We start from the raw sequence: 24,234 nt of genomic DNA, 5'->3' as shown, positions 1-24,234 counted from the left end.
AAGAAACTTTGTAGATATAGCCCACAATTTAGACAAGTGAGTCCATTAACTGAGAGAACTTCCTTTAATGAAATAAAGCTGGGTAATAAACTCAGAATAATTTTCAAGATGCCTCTTTTGAGATAGTTCTATAAAAGATGTTCTATTTAAAATATCCAAAGCAGACTTGTAAAATGGCTGTAAAGCTGCAAAGTGTTTCTGAGCCTGAACTACATTTCAAAAGAAAACAGCCTTTCTGAAAACACAGTATGTGTAATTCCCACTGCTTTCAGTGCATCTCTTACTTTCCTAGGCAATAAAAGTAAACTGCGGTTCTCTCTATCCTCTGGCTTCAATGATTGCCTGAGATTCAAAAAGCAGTGCAGAGATCAGCTTAGCTTCTTGTATGCGGGGGTTTGAGCAAATGCAGTTAAAAAGGGAAGATCTCAAAATCAGGAGGAAGAGAAATGTCACTAAATATTGTAATGCTTGACTGGGAGTGGTCCAGCTAAAACTTGCTGATAAAGAAAGGTTACCAGAATTCTTCCTCCCTTTAACCTTTCTCTCCATGACCTTTTATTGATAATAGCAATAATATAACAAGGTGGTTTTCAGTCATCTAGGAAGGGCTCCTTATCACTGTGTAAAGCCACAGTAAGGGGTGGATTTCATCACAAACAGCAGACTCAGCTTTTTGAGAACTATTTTAAATGCTGTTCATCCCAGCACACCTGGAAGCATTAGATTTGTCTCTGGCTATTGCTGGTACATGTCTCAACTGCTTACATAACTCTGAGAGATGCTGAAGAATCCTTAACATATGTTAAATGTTCTTAATGCTCATTTTTTAGTAAGATTAATGATTTGAGGCTTCTCTACTGAAAACCATGAAATAGAATTTCAAATAGAAGTCTTGCTTTAATCAAATTACCAAGCTAAGCAGAAGTTTTCAGAGACTCCAGTAGTGTTAAAGTAGTGTTAAATTCTGTTCTACTGGGGGATATAGATATTTTTGTGACAGTTCCATGTGGGGACTAGAGCTGGTTTCCTCTTTTGAGTTCATTAATACCTGTTGTAACTTCTTTTTGTGGTCTAGGTGACCTAGTTCTTCAGACAATTCAGGAGAAGAAATCGAAAAAAACCAAAACTACGCCACTTGAGGCATTTTATATTGTAAAATGTTGTCTTTGTGGTGTTGTATAAGATTTTTCCATTCTGATTCTCTTAATTAAAAAGTATCCTAGCCTCCACAAATAATTCCAAGAAAATGGGGGGACCATGAGCAGAATTTACTGCACACAGAATGATCATTTATATAATCAGTTACATACACCAGTATATTCTGTTACTGAGGAGAGCAAAGATGCAAATTCAAGATTAGCTGAATGGCTCCTTTTGAGCAGTGTAAAGGTGATTGATTGAGGAGGCATTGTATTGCTGTGGGGAAATGGCTGCATCTTTTAATTGCTCAAGGCCAGGCTTTTTTTCTGTACAGTTCTTTTTAAGGGATGAATTTTTGTAGGTATAACGGAATGCCACTGAAATTCTTAATGTAGAGCACTCAAACATGATCTCCTGGTCAGGTGAGAAATCCTGTAGGAATAACAAAATACATTAAGCAGTTATTTAAAGTAAGCACAAGATCTGTTAATTGCATTCCCTACAGAAATGGTGATAAGGATTTCTTATTCCTTGTTCACAAAAATAGTGAAATTATAGCTTGTTTTGTGAGAACCTGTAAGAATAATTGTCTGAAAAAATCTCCCTGGAAAAGAAAAGATTGCACATTAGTCCTGTACTTCTCAGCTCTGGAGCAGCTCAGCAATCCCACCAGAGCCACCAGGGCTGAGAAAGATGTGGAGATTAGGCAGCCAGCAATATTTCATACTGATGAGAGATGTGTGTTTAGTGTTAAGTATTCAAACCTGAATTGTGTGAATGTGCTGCCCTAGAACAAGAAACCATTTGCTGGTGGAAGATGTTTGGGAGTTACAAAGTTTAGATTGCTTTTCCCCACTTTATTCCCACCACACGTTGCAGTTTAATATTGTTCAGATGGGTTTGGGTTGGGTTTTTTTTCTGCAGGATGTGCACAATTTTGCAGTGGTTTTTTTTCAGGGACTAAAAATGCCACTTCTGAAAAAAAAACCCAAAGCCCTAAATCTAAAAGCAGCTTACTTGATGAATAAGAGCAATCTGTAAATTCCTGAGGTTTTTGCAGAGGGGGCAAGTACTGACCTGAACTTTTGTCTGCCCCATGCCTTCCCCCTCTGCCTTGCACTGAGGATGGATGTAGCAGGTGAGCTCCTGTGGCACCTGGAGTGTTCTCTGTGGTACCAGTCACCCTCCAGGCTGTCTGAGAAGGAGGGAGAAGTCAGTGCTAAGTACCTCCCAGAAATCCTTCCATTTTTATCCCAAATACCTTTAATTTTTCACCTGAGAAGCTTCTTAAAAAAATTATCTGCATATGGAGCAACTTTTCCCCCTTAACTAGAATGCTGTTTTAGATGAAAATAAAGAGCTGTTGTCATACACTCTTTTTAGCAAGCAGTCAGCTGGGTACGTGTGCAGTATGATACGATAGCAACTAAATATGTTTCTTGCAGAAATTACTTCTGCAGTGGGCATCTTAAGGTTATTTCTTAAGTTTGTTCTCATTTGCCTTGTTCTCAGTGTGAATTGTTTCGGAATTTGTCTGAAGTTTCCAGCATTTAGCAGCTCTGACTGTTCAATAATAATCACTAATTACACAAACACAAGTTGCCCCTCTTCCACGTGGAAAAGTCAAGTGCTGCATTTTTCCTGTTGCCTTGGAGTTATCAGTGCTCTGTGTTTCCCCACTTACACAAAAAGTGTTCTCCCCTTGCCTCCCTGGTGCTCCTGCAAAGCAGAGTGCAGCCAAAGACGTTCCCTGGCCAGCCCTTTCTGAGTCACATTTGTTAAGTATTCTAAGAGAGCATCTCACGTCAGATTAAGCCTGTGGGCTTTGAAGTTTGGTCACTGGCTGGCTTAATGCTGAATCAGAAATTCCATCTTGCTGTTGTGGTAGAAAATACAGTGATCCCCTTAACACAGCTTCCATCTGACACGTTGGCAAGCGAGTTCTTACTTCTGCTTCTTGATGCACATTCCACTTCTCTCAAAGGAATGGGAGACTAATATCTTGTCAGTGCTTTGATTTATGATTAATTGTTAAAGGACCACATTTTCTGCAGTAACGTAAGATTTGAGAGTGGAAGTATAAATTACTGTATTGTTGTCTTTGACGCAAATAGCTGCTTTGGCTTCAGGGAGTTTTATCTTGCCGTGTTTAAGTCTCTTAATGATACTAGCAGGTACTTTTTCCTGCAGAAGATTTATTACTTTCCAGTGAAGAAAGGGATGACAAAAGTATTAAAAAACCCCAAGACAAACACAAACCTCTCTCCTGATTTTGCTCTGGGGCTTCCTACCTTTTTTTCCCCCGTAAGTCTGGAGATCTGTGTGGAGCTGTTGCTGAAGCAGCTGTGCTGTTGCAGTTTTGCACACAAGTTACCTTTAAAATTGTTTAAAATGGTTTCCTTTTTTGTTTGTTTAATTGATGGTTTTGCTTGTTTTTTGTTTTTTTTTTTTTTTTTTTTTTAAGACAAGCATCCTTTTAATTGCCAGAACTTTCTTCTTCCACTTTGACATGCATGGGAAGGAGAAAGAACAGTGAGACTGTGCACTGGGAGGTGTAATGCCCTAAAACTTATGGGCATAAATTTCACATTCCTCTTTCCTTCATGTCTGTTCTGTAACATTTTCCTCTGCCTTGACAGAATGAACTGTGTGTTCATAGCCTTAGAAGCTCTAGCAGGCAGCCCGCAAAGGCACAGACAGGTAGATAACTTGTGGTGACATTGATAGAGGTAGCAAATGAGCATCTGTGTCACTTTGCCTATTGACATGGCACTGGGCTACAAGCAGTTGTGGCAATTAAGAATTAAGAAAAACACTGAAGAATTAAAATTCATCTTACGGGAAGGCTCTCTAAAGGTTACATGTGTGCTGGCTGGAAAAAACGTACTGAGGGACTTTTAGCAAATGGGAAGATGAATCCAATTCGTTCTACTCAATGGAACAGCATCATTTTGATAAACTAATTAGCAGTGACAGACTCTGTCTTTGGGGAGACTCTTAACCAAGTCCTGGATCATTTCTTTGAGTCAGCCCCAGAAAATGTTTGGCTGTCAGCTCCATCCTGATTGCTGCCAATCAGCAGATTTCCTTCCAATAAATTAATTCCAGGCACACCCTGTTGGCTTGGCTGTTCTCTTTCAGGCTCACTGCTAACATCGGTCTTTGAATAAAAAACACCTACAACTTCACAGGGACATCTTTGCTACTTCTCAAGCCTGCTACAGTGTTTGGGATGGCATGCAGTGCAACCCTTACAAGACTTTTCCCATATACTTGCAAACTCTTGACTGTTTTGGCATTCCTGCAGGGTTCTTAATTAACTGCTCTTTCATGAGGAAAAAAAACCCCATTACGCTTTAATGTATAAGATTTTTCTTGGGGTTTGTTTGGGGTTGGTGGGGTGTTTTTTTTGTTTTTTGGGGTTTTTTTGGTGTGGTTTTTTTTTTATCTCAAAGGAAACTCAGAAGTCCTTAAAATGTTGATGCGAGAGAAGTTACTTCTCACTTTTGTTGACCATCTGTTTAGTTCCTTGTGTAATTCTCAATTTTACATATGGCTTGAAATGCGGGTTTATGCAGTTCCACACTTAGAAAGACTTAGGTTAGTTTTGCACACAGAAAGGTGTTTGTATGATTTTTTGACTTTCCTCATAGCTCTGAAGGCAGAACATCAAATTGCTCAGAGGTACAGAGAGCAGGAGTGGGTATTCTTTGCACCAATGATACAGAAATGCTCAGTTCTTCCTTGTTGTGTTTCAGCCTTCAGAGAACTTCTGTAATTTTTAAGGCTGTTTGAAAAAGATGGTTGTGGGTTTTACACCCAGCTACAGTCCAGTTCTTCAGCATCTGAGGGCTGAGTTGACTGCAGTGGTAGAGAATCAAGATCTAAATCAGGAGTCATGTGCTGATAAAGTCAATAATGCAGATCAGAGTGCTCCAGCTGCCTGGCTGCCCTGCATCTGTCTTGGAGCAGAAAGGGTGGCTCTGTCCAGGGCCACAAACCCAACTGCTCAGCACCTCTCCCTCCTCACAGAAGGTATCAACACTGTGAGCAGGAGAAAGTGGCCAGACAAGGATTTTTCTGCCATTCTCACCCTCTCATGTGTTGTCCTTCCTCTGATGCTGCCAGGTACCAGTGATTTCCGTGGTGACTTGGAGCAGTCCTGGCTCCTTGCAAGCATTCCTGGCCAAAGCCAGGCATGGGGGTGATGATTTTTCGTTGAGACTGGGGAAGAAATGACAGTAAGACTAAAAATAAGCAGTAGAGATATCTGTCTGTTTCCTCCTCTGAAAATACACCCAAGGTGAAGGAGAGGAAAGGCAAACACATTAGTTTTCTTCCACAGAACTGCCTGTAGTTGGGAGTCTTTCCAAGATGAGAGAGCATCTCAAAAAAAACCCCAAAAAAACAACAAACAAAAATACCCCCCTAGAATATTTTTTACTCCAAGCATGAGTTATTTGAGAGGAAAATGGAAAGATGTCCACAGTTGCCGCTGCATCTCTGTCTCCTTGTGTGCAATCAAGGACTTCCATGGCTGGTGGAAGTGCTGTTGGAAGTGCTCTGACCCACTGGCACAGCTTGCTCTGGAGTAACAGCCCACAGTAAGTGCTCTATGTTTTTCAGAAAGACGTGAGGGTTTTTAGGGAGTTTACATAAAGAAGTAATGGAAAGATTGCTGTCCCTTAAGCCCTGCGAGGCCAGTAACACTCCTGTGCAGCCCACATGGGAATTGCACAGAAAATGGTTTTCATATGATGTGGAGAAAATATGACAGCAATTCCATGGTCTTGCAGAATCAGTTAAGGTGTCCCAGTTATATTGTCCCATCCTCCCAGGCTGTTTGATGATTCTTTTTCATTATACAAGAGCAGATGGTGCCCTTCAGTCAAATCTAGCAAGTGAAAGCAATAATACGTTAACAACTACCAATATCAGTAAAGTAAGGTTCCTCAGACCAGTAGATCTATATATATATGTAAATATATATGCACACACCTTCCATGGAACCCTTAGTTTGAAATGACTGCTTCCCTGACCCACCATGCAAGGCAAGCTCTCCACAGCCCCTTGAAAACGGATATGAGAACATTTCCCAAAGCGCCGCTTAATGAGCTGTAAAATGTTTTGTATTTACCAAATCCCAGCAACCCAGTCACAGCCCGAACAATATAACCAGCTCCCTGCTCCCTAGAGCTTTGAAGTTTTTACTGTACATAGAAAACAGGTTTTTAAGAGAGAATTCCTCACCCTCTGCTCTCTTGGGGCTGCATCTTCCCCCTTTTCCCCACAAGCCCAAATAGCTGTGCTGTCATGTGTGGGGCCCTGCCACGCTGGAGGGAAAAGGCTTTTCCTCCCTAACCGGTGGGTCTGCTGTGTGATTGTTGCCATGATCCTTAGTCTTCAGTAGCCCTTATTCCTGAGGGACATTAACAAGAAAGATTTCTATTACGTGCATGCTTTGTCTGTGCCAGATACGACAATGGTGAGGGAGGAATGCCAGGCATTTTTGGATCAGTGTGAGTTTTGGTTCTCAAAGAGCTCAGTTCTTGTCCCAGTTGCACCAGTCATGTTTAATAATATCTGCACTGAAGTTCCCCAGACCCTTTTTCAACTGCTGTAAATTAGTGTCTCCATGACAGGCACACACTCCTCCTGACTGGTGTTTTATGCCCACTGATGAGTTGGTAGAAGGACTGAGTCTCTTGAAATGAAAACTGAGTCAGGTCCTGTAGTTTTAGAATGGATCATCCTATTCCACATGCGTAAGCTTGGAGTCAGCAGTGAGTGCACCGAAGGCTCTGCATTGTGATTCCGTGGAGGAATTGCTGGGAAAGCACTGAGTGTGTCTCTGAGCACTGTCCCAGATACTTCTCTCACTCAGAGCAGTGTTGCTGCCTGTAAACATGGGCAAAGTGAGAGCCTGAGAGTGAGTGAGGGTGCCATATTGTGAGGATAACATATTCTCTGGTCACAATTCAAGTTGGAAAAGAGGCTGATAATCCTTTTGAAAGTTGCTTGCCATTGGTAGAATTGAAGAAAATAGGTTGGCAGAGGACCCAAAGAAATCAGATCACTTTTTCTAGAGGTACTTAATGCTACTCAGTACAGTATTTTCAGTAAAATTAATGCATTTAGTGCCAAGGATTTTTCTGATCTTTACCTCCAGCTTTGAAAAGTTCCTACTGGAAAGAGTTTGAGACTTATTTTGGCTACTTTGATGGTTTATGATGCACATGCCTTTTCTAATATTCCAGCAGGAGCATCAAGGTAGGAGAAACAATATATGCCCTAGTATTGCATTAGTGTAAGTCATGATGGAGTTATCAATAATTCATGGATATGAACTTCTGCTCAGATCACAGTGTGTTGTGAAGTGGTGCTGGGCTGTCCATCACTCTCACTGGCATCAGCAGCTACAGTCACACCATTAAATGACTGCAAAACAGTGCAGAAGCCATACTGATAACATATTCTTCAGCTCTATATTTTGGAATTCTGGTCCTATTGGATAAAATTATTCAAACTGATCATCTGATTTTAGATCCTGTTAGGAGAATGACACCCAGGGCCTGATGCTGACACCCAGCAGGGTGTGTGAGCACAGAGCTGAGCAAGGCTGGGGGATGAAACTAGAGGGCGTGTGGACCTTGCCTGGTGTAGAGAAAAGGCAGAGGGGAGGGTGGGGAGGTGGTGGTGCAGGGTGGTAACTCCCCATAGTCAAAGAGGCTCAGAAAAACCAACAAAGATTGTGTTTCTTCCTTCTTATGGGAAGAAGAAGGAGGATTTGGCAAGTCTAATGTTCAAAGTGTGGATCTGAGGAGGTATATGAATTAAGCTACAATTCCTGCTCACAAACATGACTTAGTCTCCCTTTGTCTCAGTTTATTGTCAGTGAAACAAGGATAACAACCTTGCTTTTCTCCCAGTTTTGATTTCTCTTTCCATCTAAACCATTTCAGACAAAATGAAGTCGAAAAAAATTTCAGTGGGAACCAGCTCAGATGGTGGAACCCACAACCACTGCTTCTCCAGGTGAGGAGTCACTTGTGGCAGGAGGGGTGCAGGTTGGGCAGCCAGGAAGAAACCACTGGAAGCATCATACTCTTGTCTGTAGCCTTGCTGGTTTATTTTGTTCAGATGCTTCCAGTTTCCTCAGAGTTAAACAACTTTACTATTGCCAGTAATAGAGAGTTGCTGGGTGATAGAGAGTTGTATTCTAACTCAGAGGTGTCTTTGAGGTGTGTACTTCTCCATGCCATCTGAGCCAGCGCACAACCCATGAACGTGCTCCAGTAATTTATTGCTGCTTTTCAGGAATGCTTAAATTGTTACCCCTGTTCAGGGGCCTTTTTTCAGGACAAAGAGATGGCTTCTTCCTAGAAGTTGAATAAGCAGCTCTGACCGTGTCTGGAGGTGCTCGTTTTCTCCCCTTTCTCCCCCTGTGCTATGTGTTAGTTTTCCTCCTGTGCATTTCACTGGTTTGGATTGCTTGTGCTGTCTGGTTTGAACTCTGCCAACACAATCAGGGTGTGTTTTCAAATACTCACTCCAACACCTTTGCTTTGGGAAGGGGCTGAAGTGAATGCACTCAGGAGGATTGTACTGAATCCACTCAGGAGACACTGTGGTGTCTGGCATCTCCTGTTGAGCCCATCCTCTGGCCAGCCATTCATTTGTGCTCCCTCAAGAGCCTGTGAACACTTCGCTTTTGCATCACTGGTGGTGTCCATCTCTGTTGTATTTTCTCATCTCAGGAAGAAAAAGAATGTTAAAATTCTCACTTCTGATCTGTTTCTAAAATCTCAACAATAACTTCCCTTACACAACTTCAGTGCAGCTTTCAAACAATATTGTTAGTTCCTGAGAGAAAGGAAGGAAAAGGTCAACTCCCAATCACCTGCACCAGCAGAAAATCTGCACAAGGTGCAACCACAGTTTTTTAATTACACATTTGCCTACTTTGGAGAAGCGTAAATGATTACACATGGTACGAGGTGATTCAATGGGGCCTTGGATACGTGCTGGGATAACTGAAATAAAACGCACCTACATGACTTCATCTGTTATATAAAGCCCCTCAGAATTTATTTGTGCCAGTTCAGAAGTTTGTAACTTGGGTGGCTGGGGAGGATGAGTTCAGACATCATGGTGAGAGCACATTGAATCCACTTGACCTGGATCACTCCCTGAAAGCTGTGGCCCTTTCGAACAAGCTCAGCTCCCTTTGCTTTCCCACAAATGGTGCTGTTCCCCAGCTGGTGGAAAGTTGATAAACTCTTACAGTCAGTGGTACTATGATCATTTATTCCAGTTCAGCAGCTCAGCCACCATTTTTCCTCCCAAGACCATAAATACTTTCTCAGCATCATCCTGATTTTCAACTTTTCTTTAATATATACTTTTCTCACCCAAGGCCAGCCCTAATTTTCTCATTCTTCAGCGGACAGGGAAAAAATTTGGCAGACCTTGCTGTCAGCTTTTTCCTCTGCCTGTTGCTTCCATTAAATATCTACTATACACCCATAGCACAAATACAGAATGTGTGGGAGGAGGAGCCGGAGGTTCAGGTGCCTGCACTGAGTCAAAGGGCTCCATATGTGTGAAAGGCCTTTAGTGAAGGAAAGGAGACTTCCAGAAGAAAGAGAAAATTGTCCACCTTCCAGGAGAGCAGCACTCTGGAGAAAAGCTGCCCTACACCCCTTTTTTTCTGTAATTGCCCCTCTCAGTTCTGCTATTCCTCATTCAGAAGTAAAGTAGTAGTAACCAATGGCCTGTTGAGTGTGACAGGCACATGAGCAGGACCTAAATGCATTGTAGTACATCACCTCTGTGTTGGCTCATCCACGTGCCCCTTTTCCTCCTTCCCACGGCTCTGAGAAGAATTTTGTAGCTCACAAATGATTAAAGCCTTTAGGCTGGCAGCAGTCAGGTGAGAACACTTTTAGAACAGGTGTACAAGGACTAAGCCATCTATTTTCATAAAAGTAATTCCATTGAATAATACGTGCACTGATTGAGGGCTTGGTTTTTCTGTCATCTGTATGTGTGTGGGATGGTGCTTTACTAAAAATAAAATAAATAAAAGCAATTTCTTCATCCAAAATGTTCTTGGCATTAGCATATCCCCCCACCCCTCCATGTTGGTGCTTCCATCTTCTTACTGGTTTTCTTGTATAAAATCCCTGTTCATTGATAAGTACAAGCAAATTCTCCCGTTTAAAATCATTTGTCAAGCCTAAAATGTGCTAAAAATGTCCCTGATGCAGCCTTGACCTCAAAAGGCTGGTTTTCACACACTGTTCCTTGACCTGGCCTGAAGACACTAAAATCTTTAATCAAACATTTCAGAAGGAGAAATCCTAATGCAGTCTCACAATTATTAAATGTTTGGGACAAATGTGTGTTTAAAACCTGAGCAGAACTATCCAGGCATTTACAAGGATCCCAACTGAATTGTTTTTTTTTTCCTGCAGTTAAATATTATAAAAAAAGCCTTTTCTTCTTCTTTTTATTGGCATAGTTTCCTATAGAACAAGGTGTCTGCAGTCACAGTGTTCTCCTCTGCTCTTAACTTCTCAGTTCTTGGATAACTTCAGTGAAATTTGAACTAGTCTAAGCCCATTTGATGGAAAGGAAGAGCTCTCAACAATATTAGCTTTACAACTCCTGCAAGAATAGGAAGCACAGAGAAACCACATTAATATTTCCATTCATTGAAAAACTGTAAGGTGAGTGCAGCTTTATTAAACATGAAAAAATCCCCAAAGGAAAGGCTTCATTAGTTCTGCTGCTCACAGAAGTACCTGTGTATGTAGCAAGAACACCTTCTGAAATACTTAGTCACAATTTTCATAACTAGAGTGTGATGCAGCAAGTGGCAAGGCTGTGACAGTCACTCTGGATTGCAACTTCTGGAGTCCAGAAGTTCCTGATGTGCACTGAGATACAGGTGTTTAAACAGTGTTTTGCTACAGAGGTGAGCATTAAGTATTCCTGATGGGTTTGGAAATTCTACCCTAAATTGTTTAAACAGAGGAAACAGACAGTAGAAAAGGGATTTATATGCAGAATTCATGTATAAACTCATTTCCTTGACTTTGATTAAATGACCAAAATAAAATTTTGCCTAATGAGACCACTTGCTTGCATGAGAGATCACTTTCAGTTGACAGCCCTTTGCAATTCACTATCTAATAAATATCTTTTTGTAGGACATTTCTATGGAAAACATAAGCTCCCGTTAGTAAGGGACTCACAATTTCTCTTCAGTCAGGCAGAGTCCAGGGAAATCAACATTTGCAGTGGATTTATTGCCTGACAGTTCCAAGTCCAGTCCAGAACATGTCATCACTTTTTATTCTCTTTGAAGGACGTAGGAGACATGGCATTTGGGCTCTGACTCCAGCCAGTAGCAAACCTGTGAGATTTCTGGTTCCTTTTTACACATTTCTACTTTGGGTGTAACATCCTTCAGGGTGCAAAAAAAGGAGGTTAAAATCTTGCTGTCTTCAACAGCGTAGGGCTGTGTGGATTTTACTTGTGTATGTCTAAAAGGCAGGGCCGTTCTTACCTCAGCGTTAGAAATTCTGTTTCTCAGTAAAAAGGTCAGTAGAAAGGTGGTATTTGCACACTCAAAAAAATAAATTGCTACCAAGGGTTCCCTTGTGTTTAATATTTTTCTCTTATGGACTCCATTGGGTGACAATGCTGGTTTGAACATAACAGTCTAAGCTGTTCTGCCTCTTGCTATTTGTACATTGTTTTGCCTTTTGCTTTTAATTCCTAGAAATTGCAGGGGTTTTCCTTCATGCCTCGAGGGCCAAACTTCTACACTGTGTACAACCAGCCTTTTCCTGGAGCCATTACATGCTGTTCCTAAAGTAAATCCATCACATCATTGTGGTGGGAGCCAAGACCCAGGGTGGCTGTTTCCTCCTTTCTGGAATGAAACTGCTTTTAATTCACCAGGGATCTCCCACGTAGCCTTTTATTTTTCAGCCTCATTCCTTCTGACTGGATTTTGACCAGAGCTGAGCTAACAGTTTTGAAGCGCACAATTCTCTCAGTGTAATCAAGATCCATGTAATTCGTGGTTTGATTTTTCTGTGTATCATGCCCGAAGGAATTATTTTCCCCAAGAAAAGATCTTTCCCTTTTAATAGCACTTGGGCTTTCTAGATTACTTCTCAAGCTGCACAGATCACACCAGAATGAAGGCAGCACTATTGTTCTGGTTCCTGGGGTGCCATTGTAAAAACTTCTTTTTTTCCCCGAATATTAAAGGTGCCTTCTGCCAAACTTTGTTTCTTAAAGATGTAGGGATAAAATCAAAATGCAAGAGTATTTTATTAACTGTAAATATGTGCAGCACTGGGGTGGGACAGGTTTTCCACTTCTTTTACCAATAGGTAGGTGGGTACATGGAGGTATTTTTAAATGAGCGTCATTTAGGTTTTTAGGAAGGATCACCTTTGTGAAGAATATCTTACCTGTCCTAGCATGTAGTAAATAATGAGTATATTGAGAGCCTCTAGGTGTGGCTTGGTTTGGTGGGTCGGAGCTGGGCAGTGCCACTCAGCGTCTCTCAGATTCATGATGAAGGAGCTTCCGTGCTCCCCACAAACCTACCTAGGAATGAGATTCTTAGTGGAGATATTCCCTGGGTCTCTGGAAAAACCCTCCAGGCTCTGTGCATGCTGTTCCCCACTCTCTAGGGGAGGGGGCAGACAGTGACTTGGGGCTGTGTGACCTCCCCCAGCCCTTGCTGGAACTCCTTGTGGTAAAGAGCCAGGGATATTGTGGAAATCCATGGAGTAGAAGGAGCTTTCCATGGACAGGACTGGGAGGGGGCACAGCCATTGTCCTCATTTGTCTCCTTCATCCCATCAATCTCCACCAACAGGAGGAATGTCAGAAAATTTGGTGTAATATTCCATGTTGAGAAGATGTTTGGGAGTAGTTCTGTGGTAATGTGAGCTGGCACAGCTGTGTGGGTCCCTTTTGGCAGAATTAATTGGGATCTTTTCTTGTTATGTTTTCAAATAGACCATTTCCCTGTGCCACCTGCCCTCAGCTGAACCTAAGACCACTAATGGGGGACCTGCAGAGCTGCTCAGAAGGAATCTGCCAGCAGTGCCCTTTCTGCCTATGGTATCCTGCAGAAATACATTGGATTTAATTTATTTGGTTAGGACATCTGGTTTCTGTCTGCTATAACCAATTTCTCTGACTAACCACATCTGGTCTAAGCATCATGCACTATATTTATGTGGCTACACCAATTTCACCCTGGTTCTAAGATTGCAGAATTTTGTTCATTTATGAACAAACGCTCAGAATTCTTTTGCTAGCACTTCTGTGGAATGGCTTTTGCTCAGGTTACCTTGATAGACACTCAGACACTGTATGCCAAGAACTGGCTTTTAACATGAGTCAGACTTGTTCTTTGGCAGCCTTATTTAATTAAAGATCCATCCTAAAACTTGCTTTGTCCTCACTGGAGAATTCATTTCTGAAGGTAGCAGAAGCAGCTCTGGAAGATTTAATGACTTTGTAAAGAGGTGTTCATTTCCATGGTGAGACTTGGCCTCAAGTGATCCTTCAGGGACTCTGTTCTCAGCCTGGGAATATTTCACTCAGTTTTATTTGCAGATTCTAGAAGTTATCATTGATGTTTGATACTGTGTCAGACTGCCCCTGTGACAAGTAGGTATTAATGCACTGTCTCCCCAAAACAGCCAGTCTGGGATGACAAGGCTCTGCAGTTTGTTTTCCGGTCCCTCTGACACCCAGGGCTCCAGATCGAGGTCCTTTGCAGAGCTTGGCCTGTAACTCTTGTGAATACAATAAATACAGCACTGGCAGGCAGCCAGCATTCATAAAGCAGGGTGTGTGTTTCCTCATAAATAATATTAGTATTTTGAAATACTACCACCTTCTGGCAGCTAGAGGAGAGGATATTCAGACCATTTCTTGGTGAAAAACATTACAGCGTCTTATGTTATGAGAAGATGTACTTTCCAGTTAACTTTGAATTCTGCATTCTATTTTGAATCATAGAATATTTTGAGCTGGAAAGGACCCATGAGGATCACTGAGTCCAACTCCTGGCCCTTCACAAGTCATACCATGCGTCTGAGAGCATTGTCCAAACCCTTCTTGAACTCAGACAGGTTTGGTGCTCTGCCCACTGCCCTGGGGAGCCTGTTCCGGTGCCCAACCACCCTCTGAGTGAAGAACCTTTTCCTGCTATCCAGCCTAAACCTCTCCTGAGGTAATTTTCTGCAGGAGTTCTGCTCTCAAAGGCCTATTGGTATGGATTTCCAGTGTGTTCTGTCAGGGAAAATGTCATGTGCTGCTTCTCCTTCATTTTCCAGCTTAGACATTTGTTTCAGCAGGTGCCCTCAGTCTTAACCAAGTGTCATTGGGAAGAGGTACTCCTTCCATGCCTCCTTTTTTCATTTCCCCTCCAGTATTGGTACAGAGTTTTTGTAAATATAAGATGAATAAAGCATTAACATCTTACTAATTTTACCCACCTTTGAGGCCAACAGTTCAGTTTTTGATAGTTTAGATGCTGGTATAGCTTCCTTGAGTGGATCCTCAGTGTGTGTTTGACCTCAGAGACTCAGTCAAGGAGATTGCTTTATTTTGCAGTGCAGAAGGAAATGGATTATGTTCTCCTTGTGCAAATCCATCCAATGGATTCCCAAAAAGTGCTGCTCTTCTGTAGGCCCCTGCAGGGGCTTTGAGATAGACATAAGGCTCCATTTCTTTACAAGGGCCTGGAGGGATCAGCTGAATTGTCATGGCAGAGCTGCGCCTCTCTGCTATGGGGGACAGAGGAAAAAATTCTTTCCCCTTGGTCATTTATTGCAATCTGAAATATAAAGGTATTAGATAACCAACCTTCAGGAAAGGGGAAGATTTCTGTGTCTCAGGTTTCTGATCCTGTGGCCGGAGAGAAGTCCACTTACTGGATTCACATAAAAATTCACAGCTGGCAGTCCTTGTTTCATGGGGAGAAATTGATATGTGTTACATATTTGTTTGGACTTGAGGGTTTCTTTTTGTGTGTGTCTTGGTTTAAAAAGACAGGTTAATCTGCTAAGGAAGGTGGGAACCTCCCTTGGAATGGTAAAAATATGACCCCGTTCCCTCCCAATGTAACTTTCAAATTAAGGGGCTTTCAGGCAGAGATATGAGAAAAGGAATAAAGTGTGTATGTGTATAATGAGGCAAACAAACAACCACAACGGCAGCACCAACAAACAGAAAGAGACAGCCGGTGCCAGCCGCTCTCGGCCTCAGGCCCTTTGCCCTCGGTGCAGCTCCGCTCACGGCCGCCAGGGGCGCTGGTGGCTCCCGGCCGGGCAGGGCGGCTGCGATGGTTCCCCGCCTGCAGGGGGCGCTGTGCCGCGAGCGCAGCCGTGTCTCTCCCTCACGCGGCGATGGCGGGCGGGCAGCAAACACGGGCTGCGGCAGCAGCCTCGGAGCGGCGGCTGGAACGAGCAGACCCTAGAGTGGCAAACGAAATGTATCAAACGCTCCATAGTTATAGCTGGAGCTGTGGAGCATCCTGGTGGGCGGGGGTGCGGGGCTACAGTGTACTGAGAAGCCTGCAGCAGTGACAGAGAAGTGGCGGGGCTGGGCAGTGGCAGCCCAGTTCCCAAACAGGGCTGGGAGAGGCTCCCTGGGAGGGGGAAGGGGCTTGGGGTCCCTTGGTTTACCCTGAGGCACCTGAGTAGATGGTGAGGGACCTTTCCAGTGAGGTCGGGTATTAATAAGGTCCTATTGCAATGGCTGCTCCCATGAGCAGAGCTTCACTCACAGTAGGAGAAGGCAGCAGGAGATGGAGCCTCGCAGTGGTGGCAAATTCTCCCCACCGTGACCACAGCCTTTCTCTGCTCCGATGCCAACAGCGAGAGAGAGCGAGGAGCTACACCTTGCCCCTTCCCTCCAGCCCAAAATCTCAAGGTGTCTCTGCCCTTCCCAAGAGAAAACCCTGCCAGTAAGAGAGTAGCCAGCTGCACCCTTCCCCTACCTTGGCCATTACTTTTGTCTCTCTTTAGTACTGGTTGTTATTGTCTCTTAGGAACAGATGGGACAAAAGTCCATGAGAGAAGGAAACAAAAGGAAAAATCCTAACCCCCAACAGTCTGTTCGGGTTTTTTTTCCCCCCAAAAAAATGTTTCTTGTATAACAGTACAAGAAGTTGTATTTATATATTGTTGGGGTTTACATTTTCTGCTCTGGACAGCCTTATAGAAATACATGTTCATTTTTTAATCAGGCGTCTCTGTAAATAATCAATTTCTAAACATCATTTTAATTTTTTTATGCTAAGCAAGAAGGCAGCGCGAAACTCTGTACTTCATATGTAGAAGTTGCAGGGTTCTGCACAAAAGGCATTGGATAAGTCACCTGAATTTTTAAGAAGGTGCTTGAAATAAAGGGACAGGCATATAGAATGGCCACTGTAAAACTGGAAGGAGAATCCAGGTGGTCTGCCTGCAGTTGCTCATTTTTACTATAACACAATCTGGTAGCACAGCAATTTAACTTTAAACATTGTGATAACTTGTTTATTCCATTTGGCTTTAATGGTGAATATAATCGTGTCTTCATCTGATAAAAAATGTAGATATTTCCATGCTGCTGAGGTATAAAGATGGTGACTGTTTTCTCAGAGTTGAATAATGGCATTTCAGTGTTGTGATTATGCTGACTATGAAAGGCGCAGGTCCCTGTGTAAGTAATTAACAACAAAAGAAAAAGATGCACTCCGGGAAACTAATTATCTTTATTCCTATCTGGCAGTGATTAATTTATAGTTGAACAGATGCTACACAATGTCTAACTGCAGTAAATTCTGTCTTGAGCTGATAGGCCCAGTGCAGGAGACAATCAGAATGTAAGTTTACTGAGAGAGGAATTCAATCCGTTTGAATTCGAATGGGTGTGAATTTGAGTGTCACATGGGAAGTAAGCTGAGAGTTGGCATGAGAAGGCAGCCCAAAATTAGGGATCCTTGAACAGATCTGGTTACCTGAATGGAAAGAGGTCTGTTTGCCATCTTGGGCACTGAGGTTTTGTCAGCTTTCTGGCTTTTCTGGGTTTTGAATGGCGTGTTGAATGCCGCAGTCATATCAGCAGGACCAAGAAAAGAATTACTCTTTTAAGCTCTCCATACCTTAGAACATTTTTCTCTCCACTTTCTAAGTCCAGAAGGAGAGGAGGAGTGGAATATAGCATTTCCCCACTTCACAAGTCCTGCTTTTTTTTTTTTTTTTTTTTTTTTTTTTTTTACTTTCCGGGGGTGGGGGGGGAATATAATGGATTTGAGAACCTATCACTATTTTAGAACCTATCACTATTTTAGAGACCCCTTGATGGGATTTGTGTTTTCAGTGCTTTCTTACACAGAACTGGGGCTCAAATTCCAAGATTGCTTAAATTTTAGCCTATTATTGCAAATTTCAGGAACAAACATTATTGATGTCCCACTGAGTCTAACCATTTATAAGAGCATACCTGGAGAAGGGGCACCTGTAGATCTGTTGTCCTCAGCTGGTGATTTCATTAGAATTTCAGGTGAGAAATGTAGAAGTCAAAGCAGGCTATGATCCATTGCAGTTATGCGACTGTGTCAGTCTCCTGGGTTACTCAGTTGGGTTTTGTCCACGAGACTTTGCTGAAATGCCTGGTGGAACTGGGCCCGTAAGAACAGTGGCTTATCCTGTAAATTAAAACAAGCACTCTGGGACTGCAATCAGTGGGGTCATTGCCAGCAGTCTGAGGAGGTTTTTTTGAACAGTATTGTTCTTTGCTAGTGGTTGCTGATGCAGGTGTGGAAAGGCAGGTGCTGCTCGTGTTTCTGATGCAGAAATGTCCTGCTCTGTTGGTCAGCACATAGGCAATGTGGGCAAGACAGGACAGGGAGAAGTTGTTTTCAGAGAAGTAAGGTAGGATGAGAGAGGTCAACTAACTCATTCCAGGGGGTAACCCTGAAAGTGGGAAAAGCTGCTCAGGGTCATAGGGAGCTGGGGGAAATTTAAAATGGCCCCAAATGCAACTTGATGATTTCTGTAGAATGTGTCTCAAATTCAGCTCCCTCGTGGTCACTCTTACTTGCTGTGTTGCATCTGGCTTTGAGACATGGAGGAGACAGGGCTGTGTTTTATCTGCTGGCAGCCCAGACCTCATTAGAAAAGGGTCTGCACACGTGAGTAACCGGGAAGAAAGAAACAAAGGAACACGGTCAAGATGGCTCCATTTGCTCTGCTGGGATGAAGGCATTATTATGTGGAGTAGTTTGATGGGCAATGTCTGCTGCTCTGGGGTGACTGCCTTAAACAGAGCAAAGGCCCAGAATGTCATACACAATCACTCTGTCATGTAAATCAGCTGAGCTGCTGGGAGGAAGGTTGTAGCTCTGAGATGGAGGCAGGTGGAGGAGGGGGTTGTTCCCTGTGGGGAGTTCCAGAGGCAGAGAGAAAAGAGGAGGCAGGTCGTTCACAGTTTGCAGCTTGTGAAGATGGGCAAATAGAACATTCTGTGGAACCACTGTGTATAAACTGAGACTGATTTATTTGTGTTCTTTAATGTCCATCAGAGTTACGAATTTTAGTTCCAAGGCTTGTGTTTTAGAACTGTTTTTGAAGATCCCTCGTAAGGGGTGAGAGGTCAGAGATGCACTGGTTGGTTGTGAATTATGTTCTCCCATGGGTATCTGGGGTTTTGTCTGTTACTAGGAATCTGAGTGATCTCTTGGTGAAGAGAGATTGTTTAGCTGCTAAGAGAGCATTTAATGCACTGGATATAATATACTACATGCAGAATATATGTCCAAGATCCAGAGAATTTAATGCTGTTACTGTGGGGCATTTAGTGTAGTGGTTCCCTGCTAAACTTGATGAGTTCAGCAAGATTGGAGGATATACTTGAGAGTTCATTGGACATTTTTCAGTGGAAAGGCTGCTTTTAGAATAGCCTGAAATTGCTTAATGATTGTTGCATAGGTTACAGCCTAAGGGTCGTTCTTTATTTGATCTACCTTTTATATTAAAACTGGCGTGTTGGCATTTTGTTGTTTTACACAGGCAAAACACCCAGGAGATGTGGGAGCAAGTGGCAGTTCAGTGTTGAGAGGAAAACTGAAATATAATTGTAAAAATTCTCAACAAAGACATTCACCCATAACCCCCTCCTTCTTTTTTAATAAAACCTTGTCTCTGCCCCTGGGACAAAGGGGAGGCTTATTCTTCTTTTGATAGATTGCTTTTTAGGGTTTGTCCATATGTGAGATTGCATTATTGAGCCGGCAAGACCAGTTGCTAGCAGTTCTCCACTTCATCACTGCCTGCAATTATCAGCAGATAGCACAAAAAGTAACAGTCCAGAGGAGCTCGTAAAAGGGCCAAGAACAATAGGAGAGAAGGCTGAAGAAAATTAGTAAATGAAAGCAAAAAATTCCATTTGGTGTCCGTTTCCTAGTGGTCTTGGTCCTTTTAATCCACTGTTTCTGTAACTCTTTGGTCAGTTTGTGCTAAGTGTAGCTTTACCAGTGCCCAGTGTAGAGCAGAAGGACATAAAGTGGCACCACTGAGACACTCCTGCATGCCTGTTCCCAGCAGCATGGACTGTGCATGCACACAGAGCTGGTCTGTGGGGTTATCTCTGTTCCCCACTTCCCTGAACTGTGGGATGGTCAATCACTGCCTTGTTGGGGGCTGCTAAAGTCTGCCAGAGGTGTTGGACAGGCCCCACACCGTGTGCAGTTCGATCTTTCCTGGTCATAACAGAGTCTTGTGGGAAGTGGTGAGTGGAGGGGAGCATCCCCTACACGCAGGCAGGCAGCTGTGCCCACCTGCACCGTTTCACCCACAAGGTGTGGGGCACTGTTTTGGGACAGGTAAACTACAGGTGCTATTTAAACTTGTTTTCTGATACAGGAGGGCAGCATAGTTGCTGTATGTTCACAGGCAGTGATTTGATGTAGGGTTGGTGCCATTTTCCTTTTCAGACTTAAGGCACTACAATGCAATGACAGGCAGAAATATGCAGATGCATTAAAAATGTCTAAATGCACCTGCTCTGTAGCTTAAAAATACCAAAAAGGGGCCAGTATGCAAATATGAAGGTAAGCTATTAGACTTGGTGTGGAAAGGTGCAATGTCTGTCCAGTTTCAGGTTTAATGTTAATTTTCATTACTTTCCTCAGATCCACCATGAAAGCCTTTTGCATTGTGCTGAGAATATATTTCTTACACAATACTTATGGTAGTAATTCCTGCCAGCCAAGGATTTATAATCAGGCTTTGAAAAATGTATTCTTTAAAGTAAGAATAATAAAAAAGATTTTTCCATCTACTCAATTCCTAGTGCATAGTAGTGAAGCTGTGTAGTCTAATCCAAAGAGCTGATGAAATAAGAGAGAGATAACAATAGATTAACTTTGATTTGTTATAATGTATTACATGTTTATCTCCCAGAAACACACACTCTTGAGCTCAAGTTTCACAAGTTTAATTTAAGTTTGTGTGTCCAGGCCATCTAATGGTCAGCCTTTTGCTGTGGCCTTTTTAGAAAGCAAGGGTGCTTGATCATGTATTTTTCTTTTTTTGTCATAAAACAGATGTCTGAAAACTAGCATACATCTTCAAGAGACGAGATAAACGTGCTCGCAAAATGGTGGTTCTTTTTAATTCACAGATGTGCAAGCCCAATCAACAACAACAGCAAAAAAAATCCCAGTTTTGGAGTTCTTCATGACAAGGTTTTGAGGGTTTATTTTTCATTTAGCATTGAACAAGAGAGAGGACAGAATATGTAAAAAAAAATATTTTATCTAACTTTTTTTTTCTCTGGTTATGCAAGCACTTCTATTTTTTTTTTATTCTCTGTCTCTACTTTGCTATGGAAAATAAGGAGAAGATTTTTTTTTTTAAATCTAAGTATTCTAAAATTTTCCAAATATATTCTCCTGATCTTTTATTGCTGTAAACAGTGATTGACAAACTCCAGTTGTGAAGGCAGAACGAGCTGTGGGAAAAGTTGTGGTACGTGGGAGCTAAGACATTCTTCCTTATGATGGTTAAGGGGTAAGAGGAGGGAGGAGTGTGCTGGTTATATTTAAATATTTAAATCTGTACATTCATCAGGCTTCTTGAAACTTGTAGCAGTGAGTGTGTCATCAAACTATTTTTGCAGTGCTGACCACAGCACCCAAAGAATGGTCATGCTTAGGAATTGAGGGTTGCCTGGTCCTGATCTTTCCTGGAGATAGCATGTGGGAACACAGAAACATTCAAATTTCAGCTATTTCCCCCCTAAGGACAAGAGGCTCAGGTACACAAATCCCAGGGAAGAGTAGAGAAAAAGGTAAAATCAATCAGGTTTAGCCAGGTGCCCTCCTGATATCAATGCAAGTCTGACTATCTGAATTTTTATAGTAGCAGAATTAGGCTAGAATTACATTATTTTGAAGAAACGCAACAAATTTGTTTTACAAGAAAAGGGAAACAGCAGTTTCATGTGCAGTAGATATGATCCTGACAGAGGTTGCTTTGATTTGCTGAGGATGTAAAAGATGGGTAGAAAGGAACCCAATTCCTGCAAATACAGGGCATCCTTTGATTGCCACGAAAAGTGGTTGCTTTTACTCTCTCCTTTATTTCTATACACAAAATGTGCCACCACATGCACAGTTTAGGCTTGAAGTACAAATGTAATTGTTGAAGGGTGGAGCAGGGTCTAACCCTGGTGGGTGTTGTGTCTCTCCAGGGGCTGCCCCTGTGCAGTCTGTGTGGTGAAATTCTGTCTGTAAGGTCACAGAAATGGTTTCACTTGTCAAACACTGCTTGGAAAACCTGGGAGGAAAATCTCATGGCATGTCACTGTTCCAGAATCACTGAGTGGGTTGTTTCAAGCAGTTGATAATTGCAGTTAGGAAGGATCATATGGGACCTAGAGGTGGAAACATAATTCCAGGGAACACTGGTTTCTAAACAGGATCTTAACAGACAGTCTTGATGCCGGATTTTTGTTGGCATTCACAAAAGTTTGATAAAGTTAATTCTGTTAGTACATTTAGATTTCTGTAGGGCATTTGACATAGTGCCAGGCAACATTCTGAGTAAAACCATGTGTGATTATTAAATCCATATTGCCCATATCCACTGGATTAAGGCTGCCTGAAAGATCACCAAAAAACCCCGAACTGGAAATGAGGAATCCTCATCTAATGAAGCTGCTTAATTAGTGCACATTCCGTGGGGATCTGCATGCAGCCCATGCAAATCAAGTACTTGTGACTGGGAAAAAATATAAAATCATTGTCATAGAAAATGATGGGAAAATTAGGGGAATTATTATAACAAAGCAAAAAAACTCACTCAAAACCTAGGAGGATATCCGAAGGCTACTCATTGTCAACTCCTTGCCTTTATGCTGGGAGCCCCTGGTTCAGAAAGCAGGGCAGGAGAGTGGAACCAGTCTCAGGAAAAGCAGCTTTACAGCAGCCCCGTGCAGAGCTGTGCTTGAGGGCCCAGCAAAACATCAGACCACAGACTTCTAATAAACACAGCTCCTCCATATTTCAGTATAAATGCAATTGCTAGTGTAATTCCTCCTTGGTTGTAAGGTGAGCAGCATTTCATCTTGATGTAATCTCTGGTGCAAGGAAAGTTCTTGATACACATTTTTAAGATGTATTTTATATGTGCATTAGTTTGGTTTTTAAGCAGTGTCACCTTTAAGTGGTTTTTATTTGTATGGGGTTTATAAGCTAAACTCAGTTACAGGCACAGATTTTCCTTATGAGAAAACCAGAAATATTTCAAACAGGGAACTTTGCTTGAAGAAACACTTTCCTGTTAGTGAAATGGATGATTGTAATTCTTGGAGCGCTCAGGTGTCAGCATTAGTTACCCACAGTGTAGTAGAACTAGTGTAACCAACCTGTATCTTCCTTACCAAGTCATAGATGAGCTATTACTTTAGGGTAAAAGAATAAATCTCGAATAAGGGTTTAGAATGACTGGCCTGAAAGACTGTCTTTGAAGCAGTCTAATTTGTTGTCTACATAGTTATTGCCTGTGGTGGTCTCTGTCTTTAAAACATTAGACTGGCTCAGGTTGGAGGTGACACTTGGTTTTTCAGAGGCTGTTTTTATGTAGCACTGTATGCCTCAGATTATGTGGATTCAGGGAAAAAATATTCATTGAAAAATGTGTTACAAACAGTGTTTTGGTCAAAATGAAGGAATCCATGAAGAGAGTGAATCTGGATCCTACATTTTGCATGTCACATGTATCATGTGTATTAAGCTGCAGCTGCATTTTGATGTGTCAATAGCATTACGAAATATTCATACTTTTGTGGCCTGAGCACAAGTACAAGCCCTTGTTCTTACCTACCCTTAGTCATTTTCCCAGTCAGGTTCTATATGTGATATTAACCACTCGTGTGGGGATGGGCTTGGATCCACTCTCCCACCAGCCAAGGCAGTAAAGGAAAACCCAATTACTCTATTCGTAATTTGGTTGCATGACACAAGGGGGAGCTCAAGGTTCAAATTGCTGCTGAATATTCATAGATTGTGCAGAACATCCCCAGCCAGGTTCTGTTGTAAATTGCTCAGTGTATTAGACTTAACGATAAAATTACGATTTCAAGAATATAATAGTTTAATGGAACTGAAACTACTTGATTTTTTCAGTAGAATCCATGCAGAGTGGCTTTTTCCTCTCTGCTGAGTTAACACAGTAATTCACAAAGGGTTGCTTTTTTATAAAGCCACTCAGCTCTAACAATGATGTATGTACAGGGAGTCACTCTCCTCACTGAATGCAGTGTAAGAACTTTAGAGATTCTGTAGGAGCAATCGCTCCACAAGCTTTACTAGAGAGCTGAACTTCAGCAGTAATATTGTGCTACTTAGCTTGTGATGGAAGTGCTGGTACTAATCACTCTTCAGCAATAATGTGCTGTTGTTATTCGAAATTACATTAAAATGGAAATATGGTTCCTCACCTGTTGTGATTGGCATGTCAAATGAGCACAGGGAAGTGACAGAAAATTACTGCACTG

The 24,234-nt window shown here is 42.2% G+C and overlaps 1 protein-coding gene across 1 annotated transcript in view; it reads left to right on the top strand.

Annotated features, from left to right (window-relative positions):
* LOC309576577 (glypican-5-like) overlaps window positions 1-24,234 on the top strand; it is a gene marked incomplete at its 5' end in the record, with an annotated part of 330,180 nt that overhangs the window by 149,136 nt on the left and 156,810 nt on the right. The window lies entirely within an intron of this gene.

The sequence above is a fragment of the Coloeus monedula genome, assembly GCF_965178545.1.
Source record: "Coloeus monedula genome assembly, chromosome: 10".
Lineage (NCBI taxonomy): Eukaryota > Metazoa > Chordata > Aves > Passeriformes > Corvidae > Coloeus > Coloeus monedula.
Note: the sequence above shows the minus strand (reverse complement) of the source record. Positions and strands in the feature narration are given on the sequence as shown.